Raw genomic sequence first — 16929 nt, forward strand, 5'->3', positions numbered from 1 at the left:
ACGGAATTCCCTGGCAGTTCAGTGGATAGGACTTGGCGCTTTCACTGCCAGGGACCCAGGTTTAGGTAACTAAGATGCCTCAAGCTGTGCAGCACAGCCAAAAAAAAAAAAAGAGATACATCCAAATAATGTACTCACCACAAAGTGGGTATAGAGGGAACACACCTCAAAATAATAAAGGCCATTATGATAAGCCATAAGCCCACAGCTAACATCATACTCAATGGTGAAAAGCTGAAATCATTTCCTGTAAGATGAGGAACAAGACAAGGATGCCCCTCTTGCTACTTTTATTCAACATAGTATTGGAAGTCCTAGTCATAGCAATCAGACAAGAAGAAGAAATAAAAGCAATGCAAATTGGAAAAGAAGTAGTAAAACTGCCACTGTTTGCAGATGACATACTATACATAGAAAATCCTAAAAAATTACCAAAAACTATAAGAGCTCATCAATGAATTCGGTAAAGTTGCAGGACTGAAAATTAATATACAGAAATCTCTTGCATATCTATACACTAACAACAAACCATCAGGAAGAGAAATTAAGGAAAAAATCCCATTTAGAATCCCATCAAAAAGAATAAAATACCTAGGAATAACTCTAACTAAGGAGGTAAAAGACCTGTACTCAGAAAACTATAAGACATTAATGAAAGAAATTGAAGCTGACACAAACAGATGGAAAGATATACTGCATTCATGGATTGGAAGAATTAACATTTTTTAAATGACCATACTATCTAAGGCAATCTACAGATTCAATGCAATTCCTATCAAAATACCAAATCAAAATTACCAAATAATTTTTGTATGAAAACACAAAGGACCCTGAATAGCCAAAACAATCTTGAGAACAAAGAACAGAACTAGGCGTATCATACTGCCTAACTTTAGACTATACTATGTAGCTACAGTAATCAAAAGAGTATAGTACTGCACAAAAACAGACACATAGATCAATGGAACAGAATAGAGAGTCCAGAAATAAACCCATGCACTTATGGTCAATCTACAACAAAGAAGGCAGGAATATACAATGGGGAAAAGATAGTCTCTTCAATAGGTGGTGCTTGGGAAAGCTGGACAGCTACATGTAAAAGAATGAAATTAGAAATTTTCTGACACCACATATAAAAATACACACAAAGTGGATTAAAGAACAAAATGTAAGACCTGAAACCATAAAACTTCTAGAAGAAAACATAGGCAGACACTCTTTGCAATAAGTCACAGCATTATTTTTTGGATCTGTCTCCTAAAACAAAAGAAACAAAAGTAAAAATAAACAAATGGAATCTAATTAAATTTAAAAGCTTTGCACAGCAAAGGAAACCATCAACAGAATGAAAAGACAACCTACTAAATGAGAGAAAATATTTGCAAATGATATGACCAATAAAGGGTTAGTATTCAAAATATATAAACAGCTCATACAACTCAATATAAAAAAAACGCAGGCAATTAAAAAATGGTGAGAAGATTTGAATGGACATTTTTAAGAAGATATATAGATGGCTAAAAGGCACATGAAAAGATGTTCAACATCACTAGTCTTCAGAGAAATGCAAATCAAAACCATAATGAGATATCACCTCACATCAGAATGGCTATAATCAAGAAGACCACAAGTAACAAATGTTGGTGAGGATGTGGAGAAAAAGGAACCCTCGTACACTGTTGGTAGAAATATAAATTGGTGCAGCCACTGTGAAAAACGGTATGGAGATTCCTCAACAAACTAAAAATAGAACTACCATATGATTCAGTGATTCCACTCTTAGGTATATCTAAAGAAAATGAAAACACTAATTCAAAAAGATACATGTACCCAAATGTTCATAGCAGGATTATTTAAATAGCTAAGATATGGAAGCAAACTAAGTGTCCACCAACAGATGAATGGATAAAAAAGATGTGGTATATTATATACAATGAAATACTACTCAGCTAAAAAAGGAATGAAATTTTGCCATTTGCAACAACACGGATGGACTTGGAGAATATTATTCTTAGTGAAATAAGTCAGACAGAGAAAGACAAATACTGTATGATATCACTTATATGTGGTATCTAAAAAATAAAACAAATGAATGAATATAACAAAACAGAAACAGAATCCCAGATGTAGAGAATAAGCCAGTGGTTATCAATGGGGAGAGGAAAGGGGGAAGGGTCAAGATAGGGGTAGGGAATTAAGACATATCAACTACTATGTATAAAATAAATGTTATAAGGATCTAGTGTACAGCACAAGGAATATAACCAATATTTTATAATAACTTTAAATGGAATATATAATCTATATAAAATTTTTGAATCACTATGTTGTATAGCTGAAACTATAACATACAATTATATAATATTTTATATATAACTATAATATATAATATTTTAAATAAACTATACCTCAATTTTTAAAAATGCATAAAATCAACTTTTTAAATAGATACATCTAAATAAAGTATACATACATCTAAACAAACTATACATAGGTTTGTTTTTAAATACAGGTGTTGAAAAGAAAAGAAACTAACCTATGTGCTATTACTGGTTAATCTTGAACACTAAGATGGGGAAGGGAAGAGAGCAATCCTTAGGAATTGTGTGACCCAGGAGACGGTACTTGGCCTAAACTATAGTTTCTTCCTTCTAAGAGATCATATATGATTGTGATGGGAATTAGATGAGATAATATGACTCAAGAGCACAGTGATGATGAGCTATCACTGAGAGAGCACAATTTCATTACAATAGTTATAATTCAAAAAAAGTTAGCTGTATTCTAATATACTCCTTACTTGCAGTAACTCATTAATCTTCATACAAACCTGATGAAGACACTGTGAAAAGGTGCTCAACATTAAAAGAAGTGCAAATTAAAGTGACACAGATAACATTTTTCATTTATCAGAATAACAATGAAAAAGTTTGACCACCTAGACCCTTGGGCAAGCTGTAGGGAGATAAACTTTCATAAAATGTTGGTGGAAGTACAAAATAGTGTAACCCCTATGCAATTACCCCTAGGGCAATTTGGCAATAATTAACTATCAAAATTAAGTGCAACTTTAATACAGCAGTTTGAAATTTATCTTAGCTAGCTATACCTGCATATAATTACATGTTTTGACAGCTTTGTATATTTTAACAAATAGCTGAAAATATCCCAGTGTCCATCTGTAGCAGACTAATTCAATTGTGATATAATATAATATAGTATAGTGCCTTGCAACTATAAAAAAGGATGATAGGGACTTCCCTGGTGGTGCAGTGGTTAAGAATCCACCTGCCAATGCAGGGGACAGGGGTTCCAGCCCTGGTCTGGGAAGATCCCACCTGCCGCAGAGCAACTAAGCCTGTGGGCCACAACTACTGAGCCTGCACTCTACAGCCCACAAACCACAACTACTGAGCCTGCGTGCCACAACTCCTGAAGCCCGTGTGCCACAACTCCTGAAGCCCACGAGCCTAGAGCCCGTGCTCTGCAATAAGAGAAGCCACCGCAATGAGAAGCCCGTGCACCGCAACGAAGAGTAGCCCCCGCTAGCGGCAACTAGAGAAAGCCTGCGCGCAGCAACAAGACCCAACACAGCCAAAAATAAACAAATAAATAAATAAAAGAATGATAAAAAGTTACAGAGCTAATAGGCAAAGATGTCCAAAGTATGTTTTTAAAAATAGTACTTGTATATGAAATATATCTTTTTGTATAAAAAGAAATAATATTCATATTTGCATAAAGAAACTCTGGAAGAATACAGCTCTTCCTCAGCACTGCCTTCGGAGGTGGCAGCTGTCTCCAACTCGGCATCATGGCTGCCCTCAGACCCCCCGTGAAGCCCAAGATCATCAAAAAGAGGACCAAGAAATTCATCCGGCACCAGTCAGACCAATATGTCAAAATTAAGCGGAACTGGTGGAAACCCAGAGGCACTGACAACAGGGTGTGCAGGAGATTCAAGGGCCAGATCTTGATGCCCAACATCAGTAACGGGAGCAACAAGAAAACAAAGCGCACACTGCCCAGCAGCTTCCGTAAGTTCCTGGTCCACCTGGTCAAGGAGCTTGAAGTGAGGCTGATGTGCAACAAAGCTTACTATGCTGAGATTGCTCACAACCTCTCCTCCAAGAACCAAAAGCCATTGTGGAAAGAGCAGCCCAGCTGGCCATCAGAATCACCAATCCCAACGCCAGGTTGCTCAGCAAAGAAAATGAATAGACAGCTCACGTCACATTTAGTTTGTGTTAATAAAACCATAAGACTCGGCTAAAAAAAAGAAACTATGGAAGAATACAAAAGAAACTAATGCTGAATAGGAAGAGTTTAGTTTAGGAGCAATACCTGACAGTGAGAAAACAGCAAGGAGGCCTGGGAACTATTTAGACCCAGATCTGATTAAACACTGTTTTGACTTTTTAATATGTTTCCTTTAAAATTAAACCAAAATTGACAAAGCACTCTATGGAAAGATTTCTAGGGTACAATTAAGTGAAAAAACCTAAATGCAGAATAGTTTATGTAGTATCAAATTACAAACAAATTAGAGCAAAAGGAAGAGTGCAGAGTACATATGTATTTGCTAATATTTGTTTAAGATATTTCAGGAAGGGTATATACAACTGTCAACATTTGTATTATAGAAACTGTACTCGGTGGTATTCTGGTAAATGTTTAACAATCAACTTGGGAAGTGGTGGGGAGAAAGCCCTGTTTTGTAGGGTTGGCCAATTTTTGTGGTGTAAATACACCCACCACGGTGGATTGTAAACTATCAGTGTGACCACCTGAGCAAGAGTTGGGAAGAAATGCACACATCTAGTGAGCTGGAAGGAGCTGTCTCCATGACACCACTGAGAGCACTAATCCAGGCCCCAGTGGCTACATTGTTTTAATGAAGATTTTATTGACATTTAATCTGCTTAGGTATAGTGTATTTCCTGAACATCTATCTTGAATCTCAAATTATTATTGTTAACATTTATCTCTAAAGAGAAGCCAACTCTCTGAAGGAAGTGAAGTGTTTCAAGAATATTGGAATGCTGGCTGTTTTATCCCCTCAAGTTTCAGGTACACTCCGGGGACACCAAACTCTTGCCACCTACCCACCTGTGTTTATGTCTCTTCTCCTCCTCCTCCAACCCCCCTCCCTCTCCGGTCCCACTGCTGTCCTCTGCTACTCCAAAAGGGCCCAAGGGAACAGTTTACAAGACAGTAAGTGATTAAAACTCCCCTAGTTGTCTGTCTTCCACTCTATACCCATTTCAAGATTATAGGTTGTTCGCACTCTGAACTAACAGGAATGTTGAACTCCTTAGATCAGATCTGGGTCCGGTAGTTCCCAGGCCCCCTCCATCTTGTCATTTTTCCACATTCCTATCATCAGGATACTCTTACACCCGCTCTTGAAGGAGCTCAAATGACACTGAGCAAAGGGGTATTTTATTCTGAAAAGACCCTGCCCTATGGACCGGATCTGACTGTAGCTCCTCCCAACACACACTCACATTCCTTACATGCTGCATGTCCTGTATCAAGAAACAGGTACCCAGATCACATGAAAAAATAAAGACTTTCGAAGCATGTTCAGAGACGTGGTCCTACAAGACTATGACCTTTACTACACAGGTAGATCAGTGTGTTTCTCAACTTTCTTTTCATTTTTTTTCATCCCTTACTGCAGGAGTCTTTTAGTTTTTTTTTTTTTATTTTTTGGCTGCCCCGTGGGCATGTGGGATCTTAGTTCCCCAACCAGGGATCTAACACCCCACCCCGCCACCCCCACCCCGCAGTGGAAGCGCTGAGTCTTAATCATTGGACCGCCAGGGAAGTCCCTGCAGGAGTCTTTTAAAACATTTTTTTCCCTAATAGCCCTCCCCGTGAGATCTTAATACAACAGATATTGTGGGTATCTGTTTACGTACTGTGGCCCCCTTGTAATATCTAAGATTTTTTCGCCCTGCCCCCCCACCAATATAAACCCCCTCAGAGTAAAAAACAATTTTAAAAACATGTAGAACAGGAGGAGCAGCCCACAGCGCATTTATTCCTAATCAGAAGTGACACCTTCAAAATCTACGTTCTCAACCTGAAAACTGAGAGCTTGGAGAAAATTTTGAGGGAGAACCACTGGGGCCTCCATTAATTTTCACTTTAAGATGACACAATCATGCCTGATACTGTATTTTCCCTCCCACATTCTCTAAAAAGAAGCATGGAGGTCAGCCCTGCTCTGCAACCTACCACCATGCAATGCTAACCACAACTGCTTGATAACAAAACCAAATTTAAGTCAAAAGTAAAGATGAACCAGCTACTCATCAAAGATCCACCCAAGGGGATTCTAAAATAGACATTTAACACACATACACCAAAAATATCCCCCTTCAAAAGGGACCTGCAAAAAGCTACCTTATTTTCGTATAGCAATGAAATTACCTTCTCCAGAATCCCAGCCATTAAGCTCTCTTTTTCCTTTTTTTAGGCATAAAAAGGGAATACCTGCCCGACCAAGTTTTGTAGCCCTAACATTCTTTGAGCTTTGCCTCTGATCTCTGTTTCTCCAGTTTGCCTAGAGCCACCCGGTGAGGGGTTCAAAGGCCACAGAAAGGCAGGGCTGCGTCAGCCAGGAGAGGGGGAGTCTAAGGAACTAGGTCAGCATGCATCCCCACCTGCCCTACCTCATTGCCATACGGACTTACGGCTTTTCCAAGTTTGCGCCGAATAGGAGCCACGGCAGAAACTTCAAATGTTTCCCAATTCTCTCAGTCAGATCCAGACACCAGATCCAGACAGCTTTTCTAATGTTTTTATTCTTATCCCCAAACAAAAACTCCACCCTCGTTTGGCCACAGGGTCTTAGTATCTAAAGTAATTCCTTTAACTTGGGGGTGGGGCAAAGGAGGAGAGTTACTAAAGGGAGGGACAACTTGTATTTAATCAAAAACCAAGTTAGGGGCTTCCCTGGTGGCGCAGTGGTTGAGAGTCCGCCTGCCGATGCAGGGGACACGGGTTCGTGCACCGGTCCGGGAAGATCCCACATGCCGCGGAGTGGGTGGGCCCGTGAGCCATGGCCGCTGAGCCTGCGCGTCCGGAGCCTGTGCTCCGCAATGGGAGAGGCCACAACTGTGAGAGGCCCGCGTACCGCAAATAAAAACAAACAACAACAACAACAAAAAAAAAACCCAAGTTAATTGCAGATTAGTTCCAAATGTATACAAAACTGACCTAAGAGCTAAACCTCTGTAGTCACAGATGACCTAGTCCTAGACCTCTTCCTCTGGAGCTAAGAGTCAGTATAATTTATTCCCAGTCAAAAAGATAAAAACCCACTCTCTGGGCTCGGAGCTAGTTTGTGGTGACAATGCTAAAAGCACTACGGTCAGGATTGTCGGTAAATACGGGCCCATTATGCTGCCTCCCTCAGGAAGACGGTGAAGAAAACTGAAATCAGCCAGCACGCCAAGTACACTTGTTTCTCTGGTGGCAAAACCAAAATGAAGAAATGAGCTTTGGGGACCTGGCGCCATGGTTCCTGAAAAGCTTGCAGGTGATGCCTAGACCTACAGTACCGCTCCTACCATCGCTATAAAATCTGACTGAAGGAACTGTAAGACCAGTGGAAGGTCCACCATTGGTAACATTGCTAGCCTACAATAAATGGGTTAATTCATGTAACAACAAAAGACAAAAAGCCTGGCAGACCCCAAATCTGCCTCAAGCTATCATCCCATCAAATTCCCTCCTGATTCAAATATCTTAAGTAGTTATCCCCCAAGGTTATAAATGAGTTCTTAACTGCCAAGTCCAATCATTCCTTAAATATCATAGGCCTAACCTGCTCTTTTGTGGATCCCCAAGGAGATTCTCAACTGAAACTATAATCTAGGTCTCCCCTGGAGCCTCACTCTTGGGTGTCTGCCCCTTGGTTGTGGGTGTGTCCCCCTGAGCCCATTCCATAGAGGATTCTAAGTCAAAACCCACAGACTTTTTGTTCTTCGCACTTTTCATGAACAATCCTATCCAAGCTTAAAGTTAATAACCAACTCTCATGTTCAGTGTTTTTTTTTTTTTTTTTTTTTTTGGCCACACCTCACGGCATGTGGGATCACAGTTCCCCGACCAGGAATCAAACTCACGCCCCCTGCATTGAAAGTGCGGAGTTTTAACCACTGGACCACCAGGGAAGTCCCCAGTTATTATTCTTTACACTTTTTATGTATCTTAACTGTTTCATATATTTTTAATAACGTGAGTTTTACTGGAATCAAACTGGTGACTCTCCGACTGCTTACCAACCACATGGCATAGAGCGAGTCCTTGCTAATTGAGCCTCAGTTTCCTTAAGATAAATCAAGACTATGGGATTAACTTATACACACTACTATACATAAAATAGATAACCAACAAAGACCTACTATATGGCACACGGAATTATACTCAATATTTTTTAATAACCTATAAGGCAAAAGAATCTGAAAAAGAATATCTGTGTGTGTTATATATATTCATATATACATATATATATATATATATATATATATATACCTGAATTGCTGTGCTGTACACCTAAAAGTAACACGATATTATAAATCAACTATACTTCAATTTAAAAAGAATTTCTCAGGATTTAAAAAAATTATTAAAAAAAACATAAATAACTACTGTATAGCACAGTATATATCAATACTATACTATACAGCACAATATATATCTATATTCAATATCTTGTGATAAACTGTAATGGAAAAGAATATGAAAATGAAAGTATATATATGTATAACTGAGTCACTCTGCTGTACAGCAGTAATTAACACAACATTGTAATTCAACTCTACTTCAATAAAAAATAAATTTAAAAAAGATAAATCAAGACTAGTAATAGCACTTACTGAAAAGGTTTATTGTGGGGATTAAATCAAACAACTTATTTATACACATTTATAAGTGTTGGATCTTATGTGTAGAAACAAACTATTTAGGGAAAAATACATATTAGGTAGTTCTTTTTCTACATGTCCTTCAATATATGGCAAAAACTCAGTAATTCCAGTCTCAAATCCACAATTAAGAAAAGAATATTTATTAATAGCTATTACCTATGTATTGAGCATGTAATGCTTGCCAGGCGTCATTATAAGCACTTTATATGAATTATCTCATTTAATTTTCCTACTGAGATAAATGTATTTACAGGAATTCCCTGGTGGTACAGTGCTTAGGACTTGGTGCTCTCACTGCCAGGGGCCAGGTTCAATTCCTGGTTGGGGAACTGAGATCCCACAAGCTGTGTGGCACAGCCAAAAAAAAAAAAAAAAATCATATTCACTTCTCCAGTCTTTTAACAAGGAAGATTCTGATAAGGTTAAGTCACTAGCCAAAGTCAGATCAATGCTCTGAGCCAAAATTCAAACCAAATGTCTCTTTAGAGAGGTCCTAGTGTTAGTCACAAGGTCCTAGTGTTTAACCAAATGCACTGTCCTAAAAATAATCCTGTCAGCAGCAAGTAAGTATTAACATTTAAAACAAATTCCTTTACTTACTAATATTTACTAATGCTTACTGAACTAAGATTGCCATAGATGCTTAGAACTAAAAAGAACAACACAGCTCCTATGGAAGTTTCCTTTGTTAGATTGTGGGAATTATCTTTCTGAACTGACTGGCCTACTTTTTTTTTTTCTTAACATCTTTATTGGAGTATAATTGCTTTACAATGTTGTCTTAGTTTCTGCTGTATAACAAAGTGAATCAGCTATATGTATACATATATCCCCATATGCCCTCCCTCTTGAGCTTCCCTCCCACCCTCCCTATCCCATCCCTCTAGGTCCTCACAAAGCATCGAGTTGATCTCCTTGTGCTATGTAGCAGTTTCCCACTAGCCACCCATTTTACATTTGGTAGTGTATATATATCAATGCTACTCTCTCACTTCATCCCATCTTCCCCTTCCCTCCCTGTGCCCTCAATTCTGTTCTCTACATGTGTGTTTTTATTCCTGCCGTGCCACTAGGTTAATCAGTACCAATTTTTAAACTTCCATATATATGCATTAGCATACAGTATCTGTTTTTCTCTTAGGTCTACTTTTATTCATCTGTTTGTGAGTTGTAGCAGTACAACACTGCTATTCAAAATATCATAACTTAATCTCCAAATTCAGTATATGCATGCTGGGTTCATGCAAACTTATTACAGAAAGGAGTGAAACTGGAACACAATTTAGAATCTAGTTCTTAAGGAAGCAGTCGGAGGTCACTGTCTATTTCCTCCCGCAAATGTTCCTTGGCTTATAACCCTCTTTATTTCTGGATAACCCTTACATGTTTTACCTTCTAGCATAACTTTTTCCTCAAAATTGTTAGTTTCTGACACTGCAGAAATACAAAGGATCATGAGAGGTTACTCCAAGCAACTGTATGCCAATAAAATGGACAACCTGGAAGAAATGGACAAGTTCTTAGAAAAGCACAACCTCCTGAAACTGAACCAGGAAGAAACAGAAAAGATAAACAGACCAATCACAAGCACCGAAATTGAAACTGTGATTAAAAATCTTCCAACAAACAAAAGCCCAGGACCAGATGGCTTTACAGGTGAATTCTATCAAACATTGAGAGAAAAGCTAACACCTATCCTTCTCAATCTCTTCCAAAATATAGCAGAGGGAGGGACACTCCCAAACTCATTCTACGAGGCCACCATCACTCTGATACCAAAACCAGACAAAGATGTCACAAAAAAAGAAAAATACAGGCCAATATCACTGATGAACAAAGATACAAAAATCCTCAACAAAATACTAGCAAACAGAATCCAACAGCACATTAAAAGGATCATACACCATGATCAAGTGAGGTTTATCCCAGGAATGCAAGGTTCTTCAATATATGCAAATCAATCAATGTGATAAACCATATTAACAAATTGAAGGAGAAAAACCATATGATCATCTCAATAGATGGAGAAAAAGCTTTTGACAAAATTCAACAACCATTTATGATAAAAACCCTCCAGAAAGTAGGCATAGAGGGAACTTACCTCAACATAATAAAGGCCATATATGACAAACCCACAGCGAACATCATTCTCAATGGTGAAAAGCTGAAACAATTTCCACTAATACCAGGAAAAAGACAAGGTTGCCACTCTCACCACTATTATTCAACATAGTTTTGGAAGTACTAGCCACAGCAATCGGAGAAGAAAAATAAATAAAAGAAATCCAAATCAGAAAAGAAGAAGTAAAATTGTCACTGTTTGTAGATGACATAATACTATACATAGAGAATCCTAAAGATCCTACCAAAAACTACTTGAGCTAATCAATGAATTTGGTAAAGTATCAGGATACAAAATTAATGCACAGAAACCTCTTGCATTCCTATACACTAATGATGAAAAATCTGAAAGAAAAATTAAGGAAACACTCCCATTTACCATTGCAACAAAAAGAATAAAATACCTAGGAATAAACCTACCTAAGGAGACAAAAGACCTGTATGTAGAAAACTGTAAGACACTGATGAAAGAAATTAAAGATGATACAAACAGATGGAGAGGTATACCATGTTCTTGGATTGGAACAATCAACATCGTGAAAATGACTATACACCCAAAGCAATCTACAGACTCAGTGCAATCCCTATCAAACTACCAATGGCATTTTTCACAGAACTAGAACAAAAATTTTCACAATTTGTATGGAAACACAAAAGACCCCAAATAGCCAAGGCAATCTTGAGAAAGAAAAATGGAGCTGGAGGAATCAGGGTCCCTGACTTCACACTATACTACAAAGCTACAGTAATCAAGACAGCATGGTACTGGCACAAAAACAGAAATATAGATCAATGGAACAGGATAGAAAGCCCAGAGATAAACCCACATACATATGGTCACCTTATCTTTGATAAAGGAGGCAAGACTATATAATGGAGAAAAGACAGCCTCTTCTATAAGTGGTGCTGGGAAAACTGAACAGCTACATGTAAAAGAATGACATTAGAACACTCCCTAACATGATACACAAAAATAAATTCAAAATGGATTAAAGTCCTAAATGTAAGGCCAGACACTATAAAACTCTTAGAGGAAAACATAGGGAGAACACTCTATGACATAAATCACAGCAAGATCCTTTTTGACCCACCTCCTAGAGAAATGGAAATAAAAACAAAAATAAACAAATGGGACCTAATGAAACTTAAAAGCTTTTGCACAGCAAAGGAAACCATAAACAAGATGAAAAGACAACTCTCAGAATGGGAGAAAATATATGCAAATGAATCAACTGACAAAGGATTAATCTCCAAAATATACAAGTAGCTCATGAAGCTCAATATCAAAAAAACAAACAAACCAATAAAAAAAATGGGCTTCCCTGGTGGCACAGTGGTTGAGAGTCCGCCTGCCGATGCAGCAGACGCGGGTTCGTGCCCCGGTCCAGGAAGATCCCACATGCCGCGGAGCGGCTGGGCCCGTGAGCCATGGCCGCTGAGCTTGCATGTCCGGAGCCTGTGCTCCGCAACGGGAGAGGCCACAACAGTGAGAGGCCCGCGTAACGCAAAAAAAAAATGGGCAGAAGACCTAAATAGACATTTCTCCAAAGAAGATATACAGACTGCCAACAAACACATGAAAGGATGCTCAACATGACTAATTATTAGAGAAATGCAAATCAAAACTACAATGAGGTATCACCTCACACCGGCCATTTTGATGATGGCCATCATCAAAAAATCTACAAACAATAAATGCTGGAGAGGGTGTGGAGAAAAGGAAACCCTCTTGCACTGTTGATGAGAATGTAAATTGATACAGCCACTATGGAGAACAGTATGGAGGTTCCTTAAAAAACTAAAAATAGAACTACTATACAACCCAGCAATCCCACTACTGGGCATATACCCTGAGAAAACCATAATTCAAAGAGTCATGTACCACAATGTTCATTGCAGCTCTATTTACAATAGCCAGGATATGGTATCAACCTAAGTGTCCATCGACAGATGAATGGATAAACAAGATGTGGCACATATATACAATGGAATGTTATCCATAAAAAGAAATGAAATTGAGTTAATTGTAGGGAAGTGGATGGACCTAGAGACTGTCATACAGAGTGAAGTAAGTGAGAAAGAGAAAAACAAATACCGTAAGCTAACACATATATATGGAATCTTAAAAAAAAAAGGTTCTGAAGAACCTAGGGGCAAGACAGGAATAAAGACACAGATGCAGAGAATGGACATGAGGACACAGGGAGCGGGAAGGGTAAGCTGGGACAAAGTAAGAGAGTGGCATGGACATATATACACTACCAAACATAAAATAGATAGCTAGTGGGAAGCAGCTGTATAGCACAGGGAGATCAGCTCGGTGCTTTGTATTCACCTAGAGGGGTGGGATAGGGAGGGTGGGAGGGAGATGCAAGAGGGAGGAGATATGATGATATATGTATATGTATATCTGACTCACTTTGTTGTACAACAGAAACTAACACACCATTGTAAAGCAATTATACCCCAATAAAGATGTTTAAAAAAAAAGAAATTAACTTGAAGTAGTTAAAAAAATTGTTAGTTTCATATAATTAGGAGACTAAAATTCGTTGAAAACTTCTTGGTATTAATTAGTACCCCAATATGAATTGCCATATTAATTTAAAAAACAAAAGAATGACATACAAATTACAGATTATTTAATCTGATCACGCTAGTTCTTTACAAATTCAGTTTATATGCACTTTTTTTTTTTCCTCTTTTTTTTTTTTTGTTAATGGCGCTTAAATGCTCCTCAAGATTTCAGGAGATTTGTAATCCTGTTTTCCATTAGGGTTTGGCTTCTATCAAGTCACCGCACCTGGAATGCTCCCTCAATCAAAGATAATATTCAAGGACCTTGCCTCACCTAACTCCTTCCAGAAGGCCATCAGATAACTAGTTAATTCATGATCCTACAAGGCACCAAGACAGGTTTCAGCTTTTAGTTCTTTCCACATCGCCCATGTGGCTTTGGGTCTCTACTCCCTTCCTCCAAGGTGTTCCTTTGAAGAAAATATGTCTATTTCAGTTTAGACTTTCTAAGAATAAGAATATAATCGTCAAGAATACTGAGTATTTATTCAGCACTTAGCTGGTGATGGTATGCACAGAGGTATTTACACATTCCTAATAGAAAAATCAGAGAGCATTCTGGAGCCAAAGATCTGTAAATCTTTCCCAACTACCTCCTTCCCCACAGGCTATAACAAATTTAAATCTTTTCTATTTTAAGAAAACGAAATCCTCCAGAAATATTTAGCTCCCACCCTACCTCACTGTCCTATTTTACAAAGAACTCCTCCAAACTGCAATCACCCTATCTATCCTGCACTCTTCAACCCATTGTAATTAGGCTTCTGCTCCCACCACCTCACTGAAACTACCCAAGATTCACCAGTGTAGTCCAATACCAAATTCAGTGGACTTGCAGAATATCTTTTGATACCATTTCTCACTTAAGATCCTCCCTTCAATTCTCTGTGCATCATTTCAGTCTCCCTGGCTGGCTTCTCTGCCCACTTATAAACGATAGTGTCTCCCTTTGCCTCATCTCCAATCGCCCGTTTATCCACATACTTGCCCTTCAGTCTACGCTTATTTGCTGTTAATTCTCACAACAAGACAAGATATTTCTCCTGAATGTCAAATTCAGTCATCCACCAACTGGACATCTTCACCTGGCAATTAAAACTGAACCACATCTTGGGGCTTTCCTGGTGGCACAGTGGTTAAGAATCTGCCTGCAGGGGACACGGGTTCAAACTCTGGTCTGGGAAGATCCCACATGCTGCAGAGCAACTAAGCCCATGAGCCACAATTCCTGAGCCCGTGTGCCACAACTACTGAAGCCCACGTGCCTAGAGCCCGTGCTCCGCAACAAGAGAAGCCACCACAATAAGAAGTCCATGCACCACAACAAAGAGTAGCCCCCGCTCGCTGCAACTAGAGAAAGCCCGCACACAACTAAGACCCAAAGCAGCCAAAAATGAATAAATAAAATGTATAAATTAAAAAAAAAAGAAACTAACCTTTAAAAAAAACAAAAAAATGGAACCACATCTAAAAGTTAAAGAATTACCTTGTCCTTGGGGCCTGCTTTAACCCCCCAAATCCACCTAATGATCCATGAGTCTTCTAAGAAGCCTCCTAGTTCAAGACCGAAATTCAGCTACAAAGTTCAATGGATCTTATTACTTAAAAATCTCTTCCATTTATCCCTGCGTTCCCCATTCCTACTGCCCTGCCTCAGTACATTCATTCAACACATTTATGGAGTACCCATAACATGCTCTAGGTATGGTTAATAGGAGAAAAAAGGTACCAGCTCTTTTTTTTTTTAATTTTTATTTATTTTTGGCTGCATTGGGTCTTCGTTGCTGCACCGTGAGCTTCTCATTGCAGTGGCTTCACATTCTAATGGGTGTTAGATTACAAACATTTTCAGAACCTAATCTTTCATCTTGTACCCTTAGTAGATTAATCTCAGAATTGGGATTGGCTTCCAGAATGTAGCACTCCCAAACCTTCATATTCTTCCAAGGAAGCACTGTCCAATGGAAATACAACGTGGGCTACAGAAATCATTTTAAAGGTTTTAGGAGGTATTTTCTTTAGGTACAAAGAAGCACGTGAAATAAATTTTAATATATTTCTATTAAAGCCACCATATCAAACATATTATTTCAACATGGAATTAATATAAAAATCATCAGATATTTTACTTTTTTATATAAAACCTATGAAATTTAGTGTATATTTTATACTTAATGAATCACAATTCAGTGCTAAATATTCAATGGTTAAAGTAAAATGTAGTGGTACCAAAATAAAGTTGTATTTAATGGGAAAATATTTCACTTTGCTTCAGTTTTAAATTTGAAATTAATTAAAATAAAATCACAAAGTCAGTTTCTCAGTTGTCCTATCCAAATTTCAAGTTATTAGACAATGCAGTTACTTATGGAATTCATTTTAAATGCAAATCTCATTGCTTTAGGCTGTATTCCACACCACCTGGCTAAACATCAACATCATCCAAGTGGGTTTTAGAAAACCACAGATTCTAAACTAACCCCTGCATGGCTCCCTTAGGTCTGAAGCTAAAAACCCCATAAAGATTCAGAGAGTAGCCTGGTAAAGGAAAGTGGGAACCACTAATCCCAAGAGCAAAATTCACATTTTTCAGTCCAGCAAGCAAAGCAAGGCCTCCCCAGTTCTACCCCTAGCCAAAGTTTACAGACCATCTTGTACAACAGTATTCCCCACACCAGCCCTACCCCCAGCCCTGCTTCCTCTAGGCTATTTTAAGCAGCTTCGTCTTTTCTCAAGTAGCAGCTTCAACATAGAAAGCTCTTTGGTCATTCAACCCTCCCCCATCCAATTTGCCTCTAAAGCACCAATTCACCTCTAGAGAACTAGAGGAAAGGGGACCAGTGGAATCAAGTATTTCTTAACAATCCTCCAGCTGGTAGAATCAAGTATTTCTTATCCTTCTGCTTCACTCAGATAAAACTGAACACTCCCTTCTGTACTATCTCGGCACAGATATTTATCACATCAATTGATTGCACTTACTCATTTGTTTGCAATGCTGTCCCCTCATTTTGGACTTTAGTCCCCAGAGGACAGATCTTGGTGGCTGTCCTCTAGACTCAAATATGTGTGCTTTATTTGGGGAAGAAATCAAAATATAGGCTAGATATTAGATAATACTAGGAAATGGTAATAATGGTATGATTGTGCACAATGTTCTTAAGAGATTTAACCTTAAGGATGATACCTACAGCTTTCCAATGGTTAATACACATACCAAAAGACAATTATTGAATTGATATAATGGGTACTGTGGTGTTCATTGCATTATCCTCTCAACTTGTTTTAT

At 38.4% G+C, this 16929-nt stretch overlaps 1 protein-coding gene and 1 pseudogene across 7 annotated transcripts in view; one reads left to right on the forward strand and one right to left on the reverse strand.

Moving 5' to 3' along the window:
* TET1 (tet methylcytosine dioxygenase 1) overlaps positions 1 to 16929 on the reverse strand; it is a 138834-nt gene that overhangs the window by 60435 nt on the left and 61470 nt on the right. The gene's annotated exons all lie outside the window — the stretch shown is intronic.
* Positions 3811 to 4221, forward strand: LOC101327379 (large ribosomal subunit protein eL32 pseudogene; annotated as a pseudogene).

Source organism: Tursiops truncatus, chromosome 16 (genome assembly GCF_011762595.2).
Source record: "Tursiops truncatus isolate mTurTru1 chromosome 16, mTurTru1.mat.Y, whole genome shotgun sequence".
In the NCBI taxonomy this organism is placed as follows: domain Eukaryota; kingdom Metazoa; phylum Chordata; class Mammalia; order Artiodactyla; family Delphinidae; genus Tursiops; species Tursiops truncatus.